At 40.4% G+C, this 19,433-nt stretch overlaps 1 protein-coding gene across 3 annotated transcripts in view; it reads right to left on the reverse strand.

Moving 5' to 3' along the window:
• Nucleotides 1–19,161, reverse strand: part of IST1 (IST1 factor associated with ESCRT-III) — a 31,519-nt gene extending 12,358 nt beyond the window's left edge. The window contains exons 1-2 of one of the 3 annotated variants that reach the window (XM_043599584.1): nucleotides 19,051–19,161; nucleotides 18,470–18,632 (exon numbers count right to left, since the gene is read on the reverse strand). The gene's annotated coding sequence lies outside the window, so the exon portion shown is untranslated. Of the gene's footprint in view, nucleotides 1–18,289; nucleotides 18,416–18,469; nucleotides 18,633–19,050 lie in introns of those variants that run through there. The other 2 variants (XM_043599583.1, XM_043599588.1) reach the window with 2 other exon arrangements.
• Nucleotides 19,162–19,433: the final 272 nt, after the last annotated feature.

A 19,433-nucleotide genomic window follows, 5' to 3' on the forward strand; every position in this document is an offset into this window, starting at 1 on the left:
CTATAATGAACAGGACAGCCCCCCACAACAAAAAAATTATCCAGCCCAAGGGGCACCTGGGTGCCTGAGTCAGATGAGCATCCAACTTGATTTCAGTTCAGGTCACCATCTCACATTTCTTGGGCTCAAGCTGACAGCGCAGAGCCTGCTTGGGATTCTCTCTCTGCCTCTCCCCAACTCATGCAAACACTCTCACGCTCTCTCTCAAAATAAATAAACATTAAAAAAAGAAACAGATTCATGCAGACTTTTATACAAAAATATTTATCAACACATTTTAGGATCAAAAAACTAGACTAATGAACTATATGAACAAAGAATATTGCTTATTAAGCAAACTATAGTATATTTATGCTGGATTTTTACATAGCCACTAAATTTTTTTGAAACATATTTACTGAAGTAAAAATATATCAACAATATTAGTTAAAAAGGCAGGACTATATATATGAAGTACGACCTTAAATTCTGAGTTTTTAAATTTTTATTTATTTATTTTTGAGAGAGAGAGAGAGAGACAGCACAAGTAGGCGAAGTGCAGAGACAGGGAGACAAAGAATCCGAAGCAGGCTCCAGGATCTGAGCCATCAGCACAGAACCTGACGCAGGGCTCAAACTCACGGACCGTGATATCATGACCTGAGCCGAAGTCAGACACTTAACCGATTTAGCCACTCAGGCACCCCTAATTCTGAATTTTCTGAATTTTAAAAGAGCACACATATATACATACATATAGACAAAGGCTGAACTAAAAAGAAAAAGATGTAATTATTATTATATGTAAACTCTTTTCAAACCCCATGAGTTTAGACTAACAACAGAGCTATTAAAAGACAGGGGCACCTGGGTGGCTCAGGTGGTTAAGTGTCCAATTCTAGATTTCGGCTCAGGTTATGATCTCATAGTTCAGTAGTTTGAGCCCCCCCCCATCAGGTTCTGCGCTGGCAGTGTGCAGTCTGCTTGGGATTCTGTCTCTCCTCTTTGACCCTCCCCAGCTTGCTCTAAGTAAATAAACTTAAATTAAAAAAAAAAAAAAAACACCTCAGGAGCATATAATTTAGAATTTCTATCAAAGACAAATAATATAAATTCATTTGCCTCCTTAGGAAAAATAATATTGGGGAGCCTGGGTGGCTCAGTCAGTTGACCATCCAACTCTTGATTTCAGCTCAGGTCATGATCTCGCGGTTCCTAAGTTTGAGCCCTACGTTGGGCTCTGTGGTGTCAGTGTGGAGATCATGTAAGATTCTCTCTCTGCCCCTCCCCTGCTTGTGCTCTCTCTCAAAATAAATAAATAAATAAACATTTTTTAAAAAGGGAAAAACAAAACATTAACTCATCAGAAAACATTAACAATCAAGATCACCTTATCGTAAGTGGAAAATATGTAGAAACTGGAAAACCACAAACTAACAGATACAGAGAACAGACCAGTGGTTGCCACAGGTGGTGTGTGTGTGTGTGTGTGTGTGTGTGTGTGTGTGTGAAAAACTACAAAAAAAATAAGTATGGTGCAATACTGAGCAACAAGCTTACAACTATCTAGTAATTTATGACCATCTCCTTAAACAAACATTAAAGAGAGAGAGCATGCATACCATGTGTGAGCCTGTGACAAAGAGCTAATGCAAGAAAAGGAGGAGAAATCTCCTCACTGGGTGCCAGCTCCTGGCTTTCACATCCATCAGCCTGTCTAACCACTACTCCAGAAACGAAGTCAACAGATGTATAAGGGCAAGATTTGGGCTCAAAGCCCAAATGCGGCATTACCCACAAAACAGTAATATTACAAGTATGATTAAAAATGTATACATGGTCTTGATATCCCTTTTAACTCAGATGCTGTTCCATCAAGGGCCAGTGCAAGGGGAGAGCTATGCAGGAGGACCTTCATTCTGCCATGGAGCTCTGGGAAGTTTCCAAGAAGAGGAAGGATGAGCACTAAGCTTGAAGTGCAAGCAGGGCTCTACAGAGAGGCAACGCAGCAAAGGTAACAGAGGCTTGATTCTCAATACTCACTTCTGTTTTTAACAGCCTTTGTGCGTGCCATTAAACAACTCTGAGCGGCATTTCCCTTACCTTTAAAATGAAGACAACAGCAGATATCACTAAACAAACAAACACAAGAACAAACCATCAAATCCTATCAGGCACTCTCCTATGCACAAAGCATCAGCCATATGCCTCAGCAGAAAGCAAAACAGGCAAGAAAGTTTGTGGTGGACAAAAGAGGAAAACTAGCAGCAGGTCTAATAGGATATTAAACCACAACCAGAAATATAAAGACCAAGTGTCCAGAGAGACAAGTGCCTAAACTCCAAAGAAGGAACATTTTAAAGTTCATGAGAGATGCACAAATGAGGTTCTGGAAAGGGAATGCCTGGGAGAGAACAATGTTAGCAGGAAGGGAGGGGAGAAGAATGGTAAGAGCAAAAGGGCAAAAGGGAGAGATTTAGAGTTCTGTCAGGAAGAAGAAAATTTTTTTAAAGTCAAAGCAAGAACAATGTATCTTCCCATCTCAATGAAAGTAAAAATTAATGAGGATGTGAACAGAAAAAGAGTACAGCTGATTAATACACTAATACATTAATACATATTAGGAAAGTAAAGTTTACCCCCTAAATTAGAATAGGTATCTAAAGTGAGCTAGACAATGAAAGACACAGGTTAACAGAGAAGGTAGGTTAACAAAGAAGTGACTTTAGCAACATGAAATGTTGGCAGTTGTAAAGACATCTTTATTTCACATATTTGCCTAAGATGGGCAGCATCCACAAATGCTAGTTTAGGACCATGCTGAAAGAGCATAATAGCCTGGAAAAGAAAAGATCCTAAGGGACTGTGAAGGAAAGTGCTGTAATTCTCTGAAGGAGACACTTAACAAATGTTTTATGCTGCAAATTAGAAACCCAACTCTGTGAAGGAAGCTGAAAATACTGAAATGTGGCAAAGTTGTTTTTATTTCAATCCTAATCTTTTAGCTGGGAATGTCTGGGGAAAAGAAACTCCAAAAGCCTACTGTAAACATCTGTGGAAGATGGATAAAAATAAACCCAAATTACTAATCTTATCATTCAGTAGTAACATTTATTCAAATCTTAAAAAGTAAGTAAAATCACAGGGCCTGTTCAGGGACTCTAACAATCAGGGTTCCAGCTGAAAACAGACAGCATCCACATCCTAGGTAATCTGAGAAGAATTTAATAGATTATTTACAAAGGTGTGGGGAAGGCTCCAAGAAACCAACAAAGGATAGTGTATTGCCCACTAACACATCCAGGCCTGAAGGGCAAGATGAGGAACTGAAACCTGGCGAGGGTAGCTATATGAAAAGGGTCTCCAAGACAGAAATCAAGGTCACTGGTAGAGGCATGCAGACAATTTGCAGCAATCTGGCAGGAAAGGAGAAGGGAAATAAATACCTAGTCCCCATTCCCCCGCCCTCTGGTCTCCTGGTACTTCCATCTACCTACCCCCAGTTGGAAGGCAGAAAGGAAAGGGGCCTACAGACAGTGCCCAAGAGTGAGCCTCCAAGGACACAATATCAAAAGGAAAGAATGCTATGTGGCTCTGGAAAAGAAAACAGAAGCTATCTAGCACAAAGACTATACCACACAGGACTAAACAAGCAGGATCTACCAAAGCAACCCCAGATTTACACTGTAGTAAGGTTTCAGCTAACCAGACTAGAAAACTGAAGTTAAATGAATTATCTAAAAAAAGAAAACTGAGTCCTTTATGTCCTTTCCACACTAAATACAGTATGACGAACATAATTTAAGTCTCTTATCTCTAAAGTCCCTTCAACTCTAAGATTCCGCAGGATACTAGATATCCAATTACAGTGAATTTATGGAACAGGCAAAAAGCCATAGACAACAGAGATTAATCCTCAAGACATCTCTTAAAAATCTTATTTTAAGGGGCACCTGGGTGGCTCAGTTGGTTGAGCGTCTGACTTCGGCTCAGGTCATGATCACACAGTCTGTGAGTTAGAGCCCCGCATCAGGTTCTGTGCTGACAGCTCAGAGCCTGGAGCCTGCTTCAGATTCTGTCTCCCTCTCTCTATGCCCCTCCCCCACTCATGCTCTGTCTCTCTGTCAAAAATAAATAAACGTTAAAAAAAAAAAACTTATTTAAAAAAAATAACATAACATTGAAGGGGAACCTGGGTGGCACAGTTGGTTAAGCATCCCACTTTGGCTCAGGTCACAATCTCACGGGTTGTGAATTCAAGCGCAGCATCAGGCTCCGCACTAACCGTGCAGAGCCTGCTTGGGATTCTCCATCTCCCTCCATCTGCCCCTCCCTGCTCACTCTCTCTCTCTAATAAATAAATAAACTTAAAAAGTTATTAAAAAAATAACATAACATTGTTTTCCTGGAAAAAGAAACTCAGCAACTCATTTTACACAGTCTTTCATGCACCTAGTATTTACTAACCATTTTACTATATACCAGCAATGTGCAAGTTCTATATGTAAAAAGATAAAAATTATCAGTCTTCTTGCTATCACACACACAAAAAATTTCAGATCCACGAAACACTAAAACATCGTGAATATAAAGAATGTATATCTTAAAGTTATTAACATATAAACAAGTCACCAATAAAAAAATAACCTGACTAAAAAATGAGCAATGGACTTTAAAGAGACATTTCTCCAAAAGTAATATGCAAATGGCCAACAGGCATATGAAAAATGCTCAATTTCACTAATCATTAGAGAAATGCAATCAAACCCACTAGGAGCTAACACTTCACACCCATCAGAATGGCTACTATTAAACAAAAAAAAAAAGGTGTTGGCAAGGATGTGGAAAAACTGGAGCCCTTGTGTACCGTTGTTGGTCAGACTGTGAAGAGGGGTACCACTATGGAAAACAGTATGGTAGTTCCTTAAAAAATTGAAAATAGAACTACCATGTGATCCAGCAATCCCACTTCTGGGTACATATCCAACAGAAGTGAAAAAAGAATCTCAAAGAGATATACACACACCCATATTCATAGCAGCATTATTCACTCCAGCCACGAGGTGAATGTAACCCCTATGTACACTGACAGATGGATAAACAAAAAGTACTATTTATGTTTATTTATGTGTTTTGACACACATACAATAGGATATTATTATTAGTACAATCTGCGTCCATGTTGTAGCAGGATTTCCTTCCTTTATAAAGGGATGAATGATATTCTATTATTCTAATATTCTAAAATACAAGTCTATTAGTATTTAATAAAATGTATGCCTTAATGTGTAAGATAAATGTACACATATACCTTAGGATCTGGCAATCCATTCCTGAACATATACCCTAAAAGGCACGTGTACAGAGGGCCATGAAAACATATGTATAAGGATTCTGTGGTAGTAAGGTGGTAGAGGAAAACAAAGTGTCCATTATAAGAGGAAAAATAAAATGTGACAGAAGCATAGGACAGACTGCTCATGCAGCAGTCAGATTAATGAACTAGCTATACTCGAGCAACCTGAGTAGTCCTTTAAAAAACAAGCAAAAAGCAAACAACAGGGTTCCAGGTTCAGTGCCTCTCCCGCCAAATAAAGCTATATGACCTGAACAGAATGTATGGAGCAGCTATTTGAAGACTCTGAAAAAACTATAATAGTAGCTAGATCGAAAAGACCAGAATCTGAAGAGCCATAAAATGGCAGTGAGTTTATCACTTTTCTTCCCTCTGATATATTTCCTGGCCTAGAAGCAAGGCAGCCTGAAAACCAAAACTGAGGATCAGCACGGAAAGGAAAAAACATTAAGAGAAGCTCTCTAATCCTGGTTTGAGGAACTGGAAAGGGGTCCTCTGGTGGGGACAGAAAGTGGGTCAACTACATCAAACCAGGAATACCAACTCACCTGGGAAAAGACAGTTATCACCCATCAATGCTGAGATTAAACAGATGTTGGAACTGTGAATTAAATGACAAAGACTTTATGCGGCGCCTGGGTGGCTCAGGTCATGATCTCGGGAATTTGAGCCCTGCATAAGGCTCTGTGCTGACAGCTCAGCGCATGACACCTGCTTTGGATTCTGTCTCCCTCCCTCTCTTCCCCTCCCCTGCTCTAGCTCATCTCTCTCTCTCACTCACAAAAAAAATAAACACTGAAAAAAAAATTACAAATAAAAAAAAAATGAAGGAGACTTTATAAAGCAACTGCTATAAAAAATGCTGCAACAGGGGTACTTGGGTGGCTCAGTTGGTTGAGTGTCCAACTTTGGCTCAGGTCATGATCTCAGGTCATGAGTTCAAGCCCCGCATCGGGCTCTGAGCTGACAGCTTGCAGGCTGGAGCCTGCTTCATATTCTGTGTCTCTTTCTCTCTCTCTGCTCCTCCCCTGCTTGTGCTCTGTCTCTCTTAAAAATAAACATTAAAAAAACATTTTTTAAAAATGCTGCAAAAAGGTGAATACCCTTGAAATAAATGGATATAAAGTCTCAGAAAAGAAATAAAAGATACAAAGAGGAAACAGAAACTTTAGAACTGAAAAAGACAATAACCAAGGTAAGAAACTCACTGGTGGGCTCAGTAGCAGAATAGAAATGACAGAGGACAGAGCCAGGGCACTTGGAAGATATCAATCAATATAGAGTAGCCAATCTGAAAAAGAGATTTAGGTTTTTTTTTTTTAAGTGAACAAAGTATCAGAGACCTGTAGCACAACAGCAAAAGCCCTCAGAGTCCCAGAAAGATGGAAAAAAATAGTGTGGTACCCAAAAATTGTAAAAAACTATAGGCTGAAAACTGTGCAATTTTAGCAAAAAGCTTAAATCTACAGATTGAAAAAGCTTAGGAAATTCAAATCAGAATAAACCCAAAGAAATGTATGCCCAGACTCATAATCAAACTGCTGAAAGCTAAAGACAAATTTGTAAAATACTGAAAGCAGCCAGAGAAAAATGCATTGCCTATTCTATTCAATGACCGTGAATTTCACTTCAGAAACCATGGAAGCCAAAAAGTGGAATAGTATTTCTAAACTGCTGAAAGAACTGTTTGCCAGGAATTGTATATCCACTGAAAATATTCTTCAGAAATAAAGGTGAAATAAAGTCATTTTCAGATGAAGGAAAACTAATAAAAGAATTTGTCACCAAACCTGCTCTAAAGAAGTTTTCCAAGCAGAAGGAAGTGATATCAAAAGGAAACTTGAAAGATTAAAATAAAGGAAGAAATGGCAAATATCTGGGAAATCTAACAGATGACTCTTGAGTCTCTTAAAATTTATTTTACAGTTAAAAGCAAAACTAGTAACATTGTCTAATGTGGTTTTTGAAGTATACAGATGTAATGCATAAGTACAACATAATGAACTAAAAGCTAAAACATGATGTTTCTGTATTCCACAATAAATAAATGGCAAAATACTGACTACAAGTAGACTGTGAAAGTACATCTATTATAATCCCTAGAGTGACCTGTATACCATTCCATACAAAAAAATACCAAAAAACTTGTGACTTTAAACTAGAATACTAAAGTGTTCAAATAACCCCAAAGGCAGGAAAGCAGAAACAGAAAGAAAAACAGAGGAATAGAAAACATAATAAAATGGACCTAAATTCAATGGACCTAATTACGGAGAAATGGTCTAAAACAACAATTTAAAGACAGAGATTGTCCGAATCATCCAAAAAATGGTCCATCTATATACTATCAACAAGAAACTCACTTTGATATAATGAATATATTAAAAGTAAAAGGATGAGGGGCACCTGGGTGGCTCAGTCAGTTAAGCATCTGACTTCAGCTCAGGTCATGATCTCGCAGTTCATGAGTTCAAGCCCTGCATCAGGCTGTCTGCTCTCATCACAGAGCCCACTTCAGATCCTCTGACTCCCTCTCTCTGCCCCCTCCCATATTCGCATTTACCTGTCTCTCAAAAATAAACATTTAAAAAATAAAAAGCAAAAGTAAAAGGATGAAAAGGGGTGTATCATGCAAACATAAAAAAAAAAGTTGGAAGTTTCTATCTTTTGACACCCCTCCACCTATTTTAGTACAAACTTCCAGTTGTAAAATAAAGTCATGAGGAAGTAAATGTAGGGATTAGTTAATAATACTACACTGCATATTTGAAAGTTGCTGAGAATAGATCCTAAAATTTGTTATCATGAGATGCCTGGGTGGCTCAGTTAGTTAAGCATCTGACTCGATTTTGGCTCAGGTCATATCTCAGGGTTTGTGAGTTTGAGCCCTGACTGGGCTCTGTGCTGATAGTGCAGAACCTACTTGGGATTCATATTCTCATTCTCATTCTCTCTCTCTCTCTCCCCCCCCTTCTCTCTCTCAAAATAAATAAATTAAAAAATAAACTAAAGAAAAAAAGGGGGGGAACAGGGCACCTGGGTGGCTCAGTAGGTTACGTGTCTGACTCTATTTCAGCTCAGGTCATGATCACACAGTTCTTGAGTTCAAGTCCCAACAATTGCACAGTCAGTGCAGAGCCTGCTTGGGATTCTCTCTCTCTTTGCCCCTTCCCACCTGTGCTCTTACTCTAAGTAAACAAAAAAAAACTTAAAAAAAAAAATGTTAAAAAAGAAAAAAAATAAAGGGGCACCTGGGTGGCTCAGTTGGTGAAGTGTCTAACTTCAGCTCAGATTTTGGCTCAGGTTCATGGGATTCTCTCCCTCTCTCTGCTCCTCCCCTGCTTGCTTGCCTCCCTCCTCCCCACTCCCCTCCACCAATAATAAATTAAAAAGAAAAAAGTTAAAGTTAGTTGTAGAGACTATATTAATTTTAGACCAAGTAGTTTTCAGAACAAGGAAAACGAAGAATAGAAAAGGAACATTAAATAATGATAAAAAAGTGAATTTACCAAGGAAATACAACAATCCTAATAATAAATGCACCTAAAAGTAATGCTTTAAAATACATGAAACAAAAACTGACAGGAAAGGAGAAATAAATCCCTAATTACAGATGGAGACTTCCACATGCCTTCCTCAGTAACTGATCAAACTGGTGGAGTATCAGCAAGGAAATACAAAAACTGTATCTCATTGATAATTACTAAACACTCCAGCCAACCCAGTAATCATGTACATGGAAAACACTTGAATGTAGACCATATCCTAGGCTAAAAAAAAAACCTTAACAGAACAACAGAAGTCACACAGAGTATGATCTTAAACCATATGGAACTGAACTAGATAGAACTCAGTAACAACAAAACACAGCAAAAAATCTCCAAACACTTGGAAATTAACAACACACTTCTACATAATCCATGGGTCAAAGAGGAAGTTGCAAGCAGAAACATTTTTATTTAATTAAAAAAAATTTTTTAATGTTTATTCATTTTTGAGAACAAGAGAGCATGAATGGGGAAAAGGTAGAGAGAGACAAAGGGAGACACAGAATCCCAAGTAGGCTCCAGGCTCTGCATTGGCATCAGAGCCCGACACAGGGCTCAAACCCACAAACCGTGAGAACCTGACCTGAAGTTATACACTTAACCAACTGAACCACCCAGGCACCCTAAGCAGAAACATTTTTAAAGGTATGCACTGCAGAAAATGAAAATATTTTGAAACTTGTACATGTAGCTTAAAAAGTAGTCCTGGTGCACGTGGGTGGCTCAGTCGGTTAAGCATCAGACTTCAGCTCAGGTTGTGATCTCTTTGTGAATTCCAGCCCTGCATCGGGCTCTGTGCTGATGGCTGGAATCCGAGCCTGCCTGCTTCAGCTTTTGTGTCTCCCTCTCTCTGCCCCTCCCCCACTCACACTCTGTCTCTCTCAAAAATAAATAAACTTAGAAAAAAATTTAAGGGGTGCCTGGGTGGCTCAGTCGGTTGAGCATCCAACTTCAGCTCAGGTCATGATCTCACCGTTATGAGGTTGAGCCCCACTTCAGGTTCTCTTTTTGTCAGCACAGAGACTGCTTCAGATCATCTGTCTCCCTCTCTCTGCCCCTCCCTGACTCATGCTCACTTGCTCGCTCTCTCTCAAAAATAAATTTAACTTAAAATTTAAAAAGTTAAAAATTAAATAAAAATTGGCAAATTTGGGGGCACCTGGGTGGCTCAGCCAGTAGAGCATGTGACTCTTGACCTCAGGGTGGTGAGTTTGAGTCCCATGTTGTCCATAAAGATTACTTTAAAAAATTGATACATCTATAGCAAACTGGCAAAAAAAAAGGGGGGGGGGACACAAACTATCAGGAATGAAGAGGGAAATATCATTACAGATCCTACAGACATTAATTAAAAGGGGACATTATTAGGGTGCCTGGGTGGCTCAAGTCAGTTGAGCGTCTGAATTCAGCTCAAGTCATTATCTCATGGTTTGTGGGTTCAAGCCCCACGTCAGGCTCTGTGCTGACAGCTCGGAGTCTGGAGCCTGCTTCAGATTCTGTGTCTTCCTCTCTCTCTGTCCCTCCCCTGCTCACACACTCTCACTCACTCTCTGTCTCTCTCTCTCTCTCTAAATAAACATTAAAAAAAGGGGGGGGGGGAATATTATTATCGAATTATGCCTACAAATTCAAATGAGTCAAGAATGGACAAATCTCTTATACTTAATTTACCAAAATCAACAGAAAAAGAAAACGTAACAGGGGCGCCTGGGTGGCTCAGTCAGTTGAGAGTTTGACTTCGGCTCAGGTCATGATCTCCCGGTTTGTGAGTTCGAGCCCCGCATCAGACTCTGTGCTGACAGCTCAGAGCCTGGAGCCTGTTTCAGATTCTATGTCTCCCTCTCTCTCTGACCCTCCCGTTCATGCTGTCTCTCTCTCTGTCAAAAATAAATAAACATTAAAAAACATTTCTTAAATAAAAAATAAACTGTAAGATATGCAAACATCTATAATACAAACCCTATGAAAGGATTATAACTAGTGAATACAAAACTATTTCTCAGTATTCTACCTTGTTTATATACAGGCATACCTCTTTTTATTGCACTTCTCACATACTGCATTTTTTCAACTTGAGGGTTTGTAACCCTGCATTAAGCAAGTCTATCAGCACCATTATTTCAAAAGCATTTGCTTACTTCAAGTCTGTGTCACATTTTGTTAATTCTCACAATATTTCAAACTTTTTCATTATTATTACATTTGTTATGGTGACAAGTGATCAGTGACGTTTGATGTTAATATTTCAATTGTAACTGGGGTGCCACCAATCACTCCACAACCACTCCAATGTAAGACACTGAACTTTGTAAGTGTGTGTGTTCTGACTGTTCCACCAACCAGCCATTCCCCCATCCTTCTCCCTTTGCTTAAGCATCCCTATTCCCCAAGAAACAATACTAAAATCAGGCCAATCAATAACCCTACAACGGCCTCTAAGTGTTCAAGGAAAAGAAGAATCATATGCCTCTCACTGTAAATCAAAAACTACAAATGATTAAACTCAATAAGGAAAACACGTCAAAAGCTGAGACAGGCCGAAAGCTAGGTTTCTTGCACCAGTTAGTCAAGTTGTAAATGCAAGGGAAAAGTTCTTAAAGGAAATGAAAAGTGTTACCCCACTGAAGACACAAATAAGAAAGTAGAACAGCCTTACTGCTGACATGGAGAACGTTTTAGTGGTCTGGATGGATAAAAGATCAAACCAGCCACAACATTCCCTAAACCAAAGCCCAATCCAGAGGAAGATCCTAACTCTCCTCAATTCTACAAATTGAGAGAGGAGAGGAAGCTGCAGACAAAAAGCCTGAACCTCGAAGAGGTTGATTCATGAGGTTTGAAGAAAGAAGCCATTTCCCTAACATATAAGTGCTGATGTAGAAGCTGCAAAAAGTTATCCAGAAGATGTAGTTAAGATAATCAATGAAGGTGACTAAAACAACAGATTTTCAACATAGATGAAATGGCCTTACACTGGAAAGAGATGCCATCTAGGACCTCTATAGCTGAAGAGAAGTGAATGCCTGGATTCAAAGTTTCAAAGGAAAGGCTGACTCTTGTTAAGGGCTAATATAGCCAGTGACTTTAAGTTGAAACCAATGCTCATTTACCATTCTAAAAATCCTAGGGCCCTTAAGAATTACACTAAATCTGGGGGCCTGGGTGGGTCAGTCAGTTGAGTATCTGACTTCAGCTCAGGTCATGATCTCATGGTTTGCGAGTTCGAGCCCCACATAGGGCTGTGTTGACAGCTCAGAGCCTGGAGTCTGCTTTGGGTTCTGTGTCCCTCCCTCGCTCATGCTGGTTGTCTCTATTTCTCTCTCTCTCTCTCTCTCTCTCTGATTAAATAAAACATTAAAAAAAAAAATTATGCCAAATCTAGGGGAGCCTGGGTGGCCCAGGCGGTTACCCGCTTGACTTTGCCTCAGGTCATGATCTTGTGGTTTGTGAGTTTAAACCCCACATTGGGCTCTGTGCTGACGGTGCAGAGCCTGCTTGGGATTCTCTCTCTCTCTCTCTCTCTCTCTCTCTCTCTCTCTCTCTTTCTCTTTCTCTCTCAAAATTAAATAAAACTTGGAAAAAAAAAAAAACCAAAGAATTATGCTAAATCTACTCTGCCTGTGCTCTATAAATGGAACAACAAAGCCTGGATGATAGCACATCTGTTTATAACATGGCTTATTAAATATTTTAAGCTCACCATTGAGACCTACTACTCAGAACAAAAAGATTCCTTTCAAACATGACTGTTCATTGACAACACACCTGGTCACCCAAGAACTCTGATAGAGATGTATGAGATTAATGTTTCCAATGCCTGCTAATACAACAACCATTCTGCAGCCCCTGAATCAAGGAGTAATTTCAACCTTCAAGTCTTATTACTATTTTCTTTAGTATTTAAAAAAAAAATTTTTTTTTTAACGTTTATTTTTGAGAGACACACAGAGTGCTGGCTGAAGAGGGGCAGAGAGAGGGAGACACAGAATCTGAAGTGGGCTCCAGGCTCTGAGCTGTCAGCACAGAGCCCAATGAGGGGCGTGAACTCACAAACAGTGAGGTCACAACCTGAGCCAAAGTCGGTCGCTCAAATGACTGGGCCACCCAGGTGCCCCTCAAATCTTATTATTTAAGAAATAAATACATCTTACATGGCTAGAGCTGCCATAGAGAGTGACTCCCCTCATGGACTTGGGCAAAGTTAATCAAAAACCTTCTAGGAAGTATTCACCATCCTAGATGCCACTAAGAACATCTGATTTGTGATTCATGTCAAGAGGGTAAAATATCCATATTAACAGTAATTAGGAAAACACTGACTCCAAACTTTGACGGGTTTGAGACTTTAGTGGAGGAAGTAACTGCAAGTGTATAAAGAGCAAAACTAGTAAAATTAAAAAGGGGAGGCTGAAGATGTGGCTGAATTGCTGCAATTTCATGATAAAAACTTTGATGAGAAGTTGTTTCTTTTTTTTTTTTAAGTTAATTTATCTATTTACTTAAGCAATTTCTACACTCAATGTGGGGCTCAAACTCAAGATCAAAAGACCAAGAGTCATATGCTCTTCTGAGTCAGCCAGGTACCCCGAGACGTGTTCCTCATAAATAAACCACATTCTTTAGTGGTTTCTTGAGATGAATTCTACTCCTGGTGAAGATGCTGTGATTGTTGACACGACAACAAAGAATTTAGGATATGACATAAACTTAGTTGATAAAGCAGCAACAGGGTTTGAGAGGACTGACCCAAATTTTGAAAAAAAACGGTCTATGGTGGGTAAAATATTATCAAACAGTATCATATGCTGAGAAATTGTTCATGAAAGGAAGTCAACTGATGCAAAAACAAAAAAACAAAAACACCCAACTCCATTATTGTCTTAAAATTTTAAGAAATTGCCACAGTTCCAGCTTCACCTGCATCAGTCAGCAGCCATCAACATGTAGGGAGGACCCTCCAGAAGTTAGAGCTTGCTGAAAGTTAGCATTTTTTTAACTTTTTTTTTTTTTTTTTTTTTTGCGAGAGAGGGCATGCACTTGCACGTGTGGGGGAGGAACAGAGGGAGGAAAGAGAGAATCCTATGCAGGCTCCACAACCAGTGCTGAGCTGCATGCAGGGCTCAATCTCACAACCATGAGATCATGACCTGAGCTGATATCAAGAATTGATGCTTAACCAACTGAGCTACCCAGGTGCCCCAGCAATAAAATATTTTTAATTAAAATATATTTTTTTAGACATAATGCTACTGTACACTTAAAAGACTACAATATAAACATTAACTATTATATGCACTATGAAAACAAAAAAATTGATTTGTCTCACTTCACTGTGGTGGTCTAGAACGGAACCCACAATATCTCCAGGGAAGGCATGTACTGATCTACTAATATTTTTATTAGTGTAACACCACTATGTCACACATTGGTTCTTCCCAAATCCTTACTTTATCCCAATTCTTAACTCTGGAACAACAAATCCATCTAGTCCCTCTTTTATCATTCAGTTCCAGAAGTCTTTTAAAGGATAATCTCTTACAAATCAAAACCACAATGAGATACCACCTCACACCTGTCAGAATGGCTAACATAAACAACTCAGGCAACAACAGATGTTGGCAAGGATGTAGAGGAAGATCTCTTTTGCCCTGTGGGTGGGAATGCAAACTGGTGCAGCCACTCTGGAAAACAGTGTGGAGGTTCCTCAAAAAATTAAAAATAGAACTACCCTACGACCCAGCAATTGCACTACTAGGTATTTATCCAAGCATAGGTGTGCTGTTTTGAAGGGGCACATGCACCCCAACGTTTATAGCAGCGCTATCAACAATAGCCAAAGTATGGAAAGCACCCAAATGTCCATCAATAGATGAATGGATAAAGAAGATGTGGTATATATATATACAATGGAGTATTACTCGGCACTCAAGAAAGAATGAAATCTTGCCATTTGCAACTAGATGGAACTGGATGGAACTAGAGGGTATTATGCCAGGCGAAATTAGAGAAAGACAAATATCATATGAGGACTTTAAGACACAGAACAGATGAACATAAGGGAAGGGAAGCAAAAATAATGTAACAGGGAGGGGGACAAAACATAAGAGACTCTTAAACATGGAGAACAAATAGAGGGCTACTGGAGGGGATGTGGGAGGGGGGATGGGCTAAATGGGTAAGGGGCATTAAGGAATCTCCTCCTGAAATCATTGCTGCACTATATGCTAACTTGGATGTAACTTAAAAAATAAATAAAAATAAATAAAAATAAGCAGAAATATGTAACAAGAACTTAAAAAAATGAAAATGAGTCAAAGTAAATAAAGGATAATCTCTTCATTCTGAAAAAGGGAAGGTGTAAAACCATGGATTGAGTCATTCCTCATGTTGTTTGGAGGATAAAGGTGAGACTGCTGCAGTTCACACCTGCTGCCCCAAATCATGAAGCTGCCCAGAGGTAGTAATCCTGAAAGCTCTATTGAAGTAGCTAAAAAGAGCAAAAAAGATGCTGAATTTCTAAAGGACCAGCTTTAGAGTATGTAGCTCCAAAAGTGCAGTGGGTAAGGGAGGAAGTAGAGCGAATAGTGGGCTAGAATGGTATTATGCAATATAAAAAAAAGTTTTTATATTTGAAATGTATTATTTTACTTATCTTGAATATTTCTTCCTTATAAAATAAATGATATGAACAGATTTAGGTATGACCGCTGTATTTCAGCTATGAAGATGTCACATTAAAGTACAAACAAGCTAGAAGGCATTTCCAAGTTAATACAGTCCAATCCTTAAAACCTTTCATTTACAGAATGCCAACTTTACTATATTTTCACACAGTAAACTGTTACCTAATCTCACTGACCAAAACAAAAACTTCACTGACCAAATTAATCAAGATTAAAAAATTAATAAAATAAAGGGCCACAAGACCTGTAGCATCATGTGTAACTCACAAGAAATGTATAGGCTACAGAATTCAGGGACCATCAAGATTTTCTGGAAGAAGCTATAAATACTGAAATATGTAGGCATTATTAAAGTGTTTTTTATCTTGTTTCTCAATGAAATTAGTATTTTTTAAAAAATCACAAAAAATTCAGTGGGTATACATTTTACCAAGTTTTTCCTCATACTGTTACAAACCTGTAATCATGCACTCTGACACTACTGAATCTTTTTATCAAGTGACACAGAATCTGTTACAGTGTTTGTAACTTTAATGGCTGCCTAATATTCCAATGAGTAATAATTTCTAAATTATTTCCCTTTCTGACATTTGTCATATAATGCTGAAATTAGTATTCATGTGCATACTACTTTTCCTGTATTTGAAATCATTTCATTAGACTATAATTTCTAGCTTTATTTTTTAAATCAGCATCGACTGCATACAGCTGGGACTTGATTCTAACTTTAAAGGAATGAGAACTTGGGGTGCCTGGGTGGCGCAGTTGGTTAACCGTCCGACTCTTGATCTCGGCCCAGGTCATGATCTCACAGTTGGTGAGTTTGAGCCCCGCATCAGGCTCTGTGCTGATGGTGCAGAGCCTGCTTGGGATTCTGTCTCTCCCTCTCTCTGTCCCTCCCCTGCTTGTGCTCTCTCTCTCTCAAAATAAATAAATAAACTTAATAAATAAAAAAAAAAAAAAGGAATGAGAACTTAAGCAGACTAGAGTTGGGGATTCTGGAGGGTCCTGATCACTTAGAAGCCCAGAGGCACAGGAAGAGAATAAAAACAAATAATTTGGACAAAACAATAACACTAGTTTAAAAATGAGAGCATTTAAGAAACTAGGTGACTTTAGGACTGCCTGGGTGGCTCAGTCTGTTAAGTGTCCAACTCTTGATCTCAGCTCAGGTCATGATCTCAAGAGTTCCAGAGATGGAGTCCCCAGTCAGGCTCTGCACTGACGGCACAGAGTCTGCTTGAGATTCTCTCTCTGCCCCTCCCTTGCTCTCACTCTCTCTCTCTCTCTCAAAACAAATGAAGTTAAAAAAAAAACAAAACAAAAAACTAGGTGACTTCGAAATGCAATACTAACACTAAATTTTCAAAACACTCCTTTCTCTTCTAACAAAAGGATACTACCAAGTCTTCCTATCCCAGAAGATGTAATTCTGAGGAAGCTGTAAAAAAATTTCCCAGGGCACCTGGGTGTCTCAGTTAAGCCTCCGCCTCCAGATTTCCGCTCAGGTCATGATCTCAAGGTTCCTGAGATGGAGCCCGTCTTGGGCTGTGCACAGATAGCAGGGAGCCTACTTGGGATTCTCTCTCTCTCTCTCTCTCTCTCTCTCTCTCCCCCTACCCCACTGGCGCGCTCTCAAAATAAATAAACATTAAAAAAAAAGAAAATTTCCCATGGACTACTGGAGTGTAGATAGTCAATAAACTTCTACGTGTTTACGCGCACACACACATATCTCAACCACTATTTTGTTAACATACACAAGGAGGGACATAAACAAAACAAAATTGGCTCTGAACTGATCGCTGAAGTTGGAAGAGGAGGGAATTCATTACACTGTCTACGTTTGTCTGCCTGAAATTTTAATGAAAACTTAAAAATATATATGCATAATAGAGAAAACTACAAGTCCCCAAAAAGTTACTTATGACCGGCTTTTGTTTTTTATTTTACTACAACAGAAAATGAAAGTGGTTGTCTTTCCTACTAATTGTAAACGGACCCTCCATGGATCCCTATCCTTGCATAAGTTTACGCTGCTGGAGTTTTCAAATCCTCAACTCCGGCACCCCGGAGGAGGAACGCTGAGAACACAAAGAGGAGAGAGACAAGGACAGGGCCTCAGGCTTCTCACAAGGTCTCTCATAACACACGTAGGGGTCTGCGAAAAGGGGCGAAGACCGCTGCTTGCTCAAAACAGAAAAAGGCCATTTTCTCTGGCCAAAGGAGGCCCAATTCCAGGCCCCCCCCACACCAGGCACCACCTCAGGGGGCCGCCCCGCCAGGTGGAGGCGATCAGACTGTCACGCACACCGGAGACACCGACCTTCCCGAAGTCTCTCTGAACCAGTGGAAACGGCACAAGGGTGTCACCGAAACCGCAGAACGAGCCCTGTCACCATCGGGAGGCAGAGCCGAGGCCGTGGCGTTTCCGCCTCGAGGCAGGAATGACAACGGGAAAGTTTCGCCGCTTCAAGTAACCAAGACCAGCGGTCTCCCGAGCTGCTCGAGGCCCTGCCACGCCCCCAACCCCGGCCTCCATTAGGCCTCCCGCACCGCGGACTCTCGGGCCTGACCTCGGGCCTGACCCCCAAACCCAGGATCCTTCCCTTTCTCAACTGCCACCTGGGGGTCGTCTGAACCCCAGATTTGGGACTTCCAAGTACGGAGCGCAGTGGGAAGAGGAAAACAAAGACCCTTGACGCTGAGACTGCCACACTCACCTGGCTGAATCCAGGTGCAAAAACGGCTGAGACAGACTTAGCACTCAAAGACCAGCATCCAAAATGGCGGGTCCCTCAGCCTCAGCACAAGCAAGCGCAGGCGGAGGAATCTGCGAGGCCAAGCTAGCCACGCCCCCCTTTCCAGGGATTGGCTGCGTTCCCGCCCCGCCCGGAACTCACGTTCGGAGGGACTGGGAAGCTCCCTCATTGAGCTCCCTCCGGAGCCGGTGCAATGGGAACTACTTCCCGCGGCGGAGGCATGGGTGGTGACGCGTTAAGACTTCACGCCCTCTGCATTAGCCTTCTCCGGTAGAGGCGCGTCCTGGGTATCCCATAGCTTGACCTGGGCGCAGGGAGGCAGGAGGGAGTGGTTTGTTCACCTGCTTTGTGCTCAATTCCTTTTTTCCGCATTGTTCCATTCCCTCGAAAAATCCGCTTCAGCACTACCTTTTAAACACCCAGTGTTACTCCTAGAGATTTGCTCCGGTGCCTCGCTCAACTCCATTGGCCCTGGGGGCTTTCCCTGGTGTCCGTTTCTTTCCTCCGGCGGCAATGACTGAGCAGGTTTCCACCTTTTAAAAGCTTTTTATCCGACCCTTCACCCTATTCCCTTAGTTGCCCACCATCACTCCATCGATCCCCTCCAATAGTCTTGCCCCCTTTTAAAACCAAGTCCCATTACTATTTTAACCAGACTCTCTAGCCTGTATTATATAATTCACTAGTATGTTTCCTCAACACCACGTTCTCCAGAAACTTACCATATCTTTGTTCAGAGGAAACTTGGATATAGTTGTCTTTGTTTTCCACTTGAAAATAGTCTGCTTACTATTGGAAGGGGCTTCTTAGGCTCTTGGCTTCTAGAAGGAGGTAACCCTGCCCCCTGCCGTAAAGGCTTCATCTATCGGGATCAACACTGTGGTTTGCTAAATTATAATGCGGTCATATGACAAGGATGGACTATGCGTAACTGTATGAGGTTTTTATGAATTTAGATATACTGTTTTTATAACCACTTGCGGTATTTCTAAATAAAACCGGTTCCAGAACCTCAAAATACAGTGTTTGGTTCTTTTAAAATGTGTGGGGTTTTTTCCCCTGTAAATGCATGCAAATATAATTCAGCCCGTTGTGCAATAAGGTA

This window comes from Prionailurus bengalensis, chromosome E2, assembly GCF_016509475.1.
Source record: "Prionailurus bengalensis isolate Pbe53 chromosome E2, Fcat_Pben_1.1_paternal_pri, whole genome shotgun sequence".
Lineage (NCBI taxonomy): Eukaryota > Metazoa > Chordata > Mammalia > Carnivora > Felidae > Prionailurus > Prionailurus bengalensis.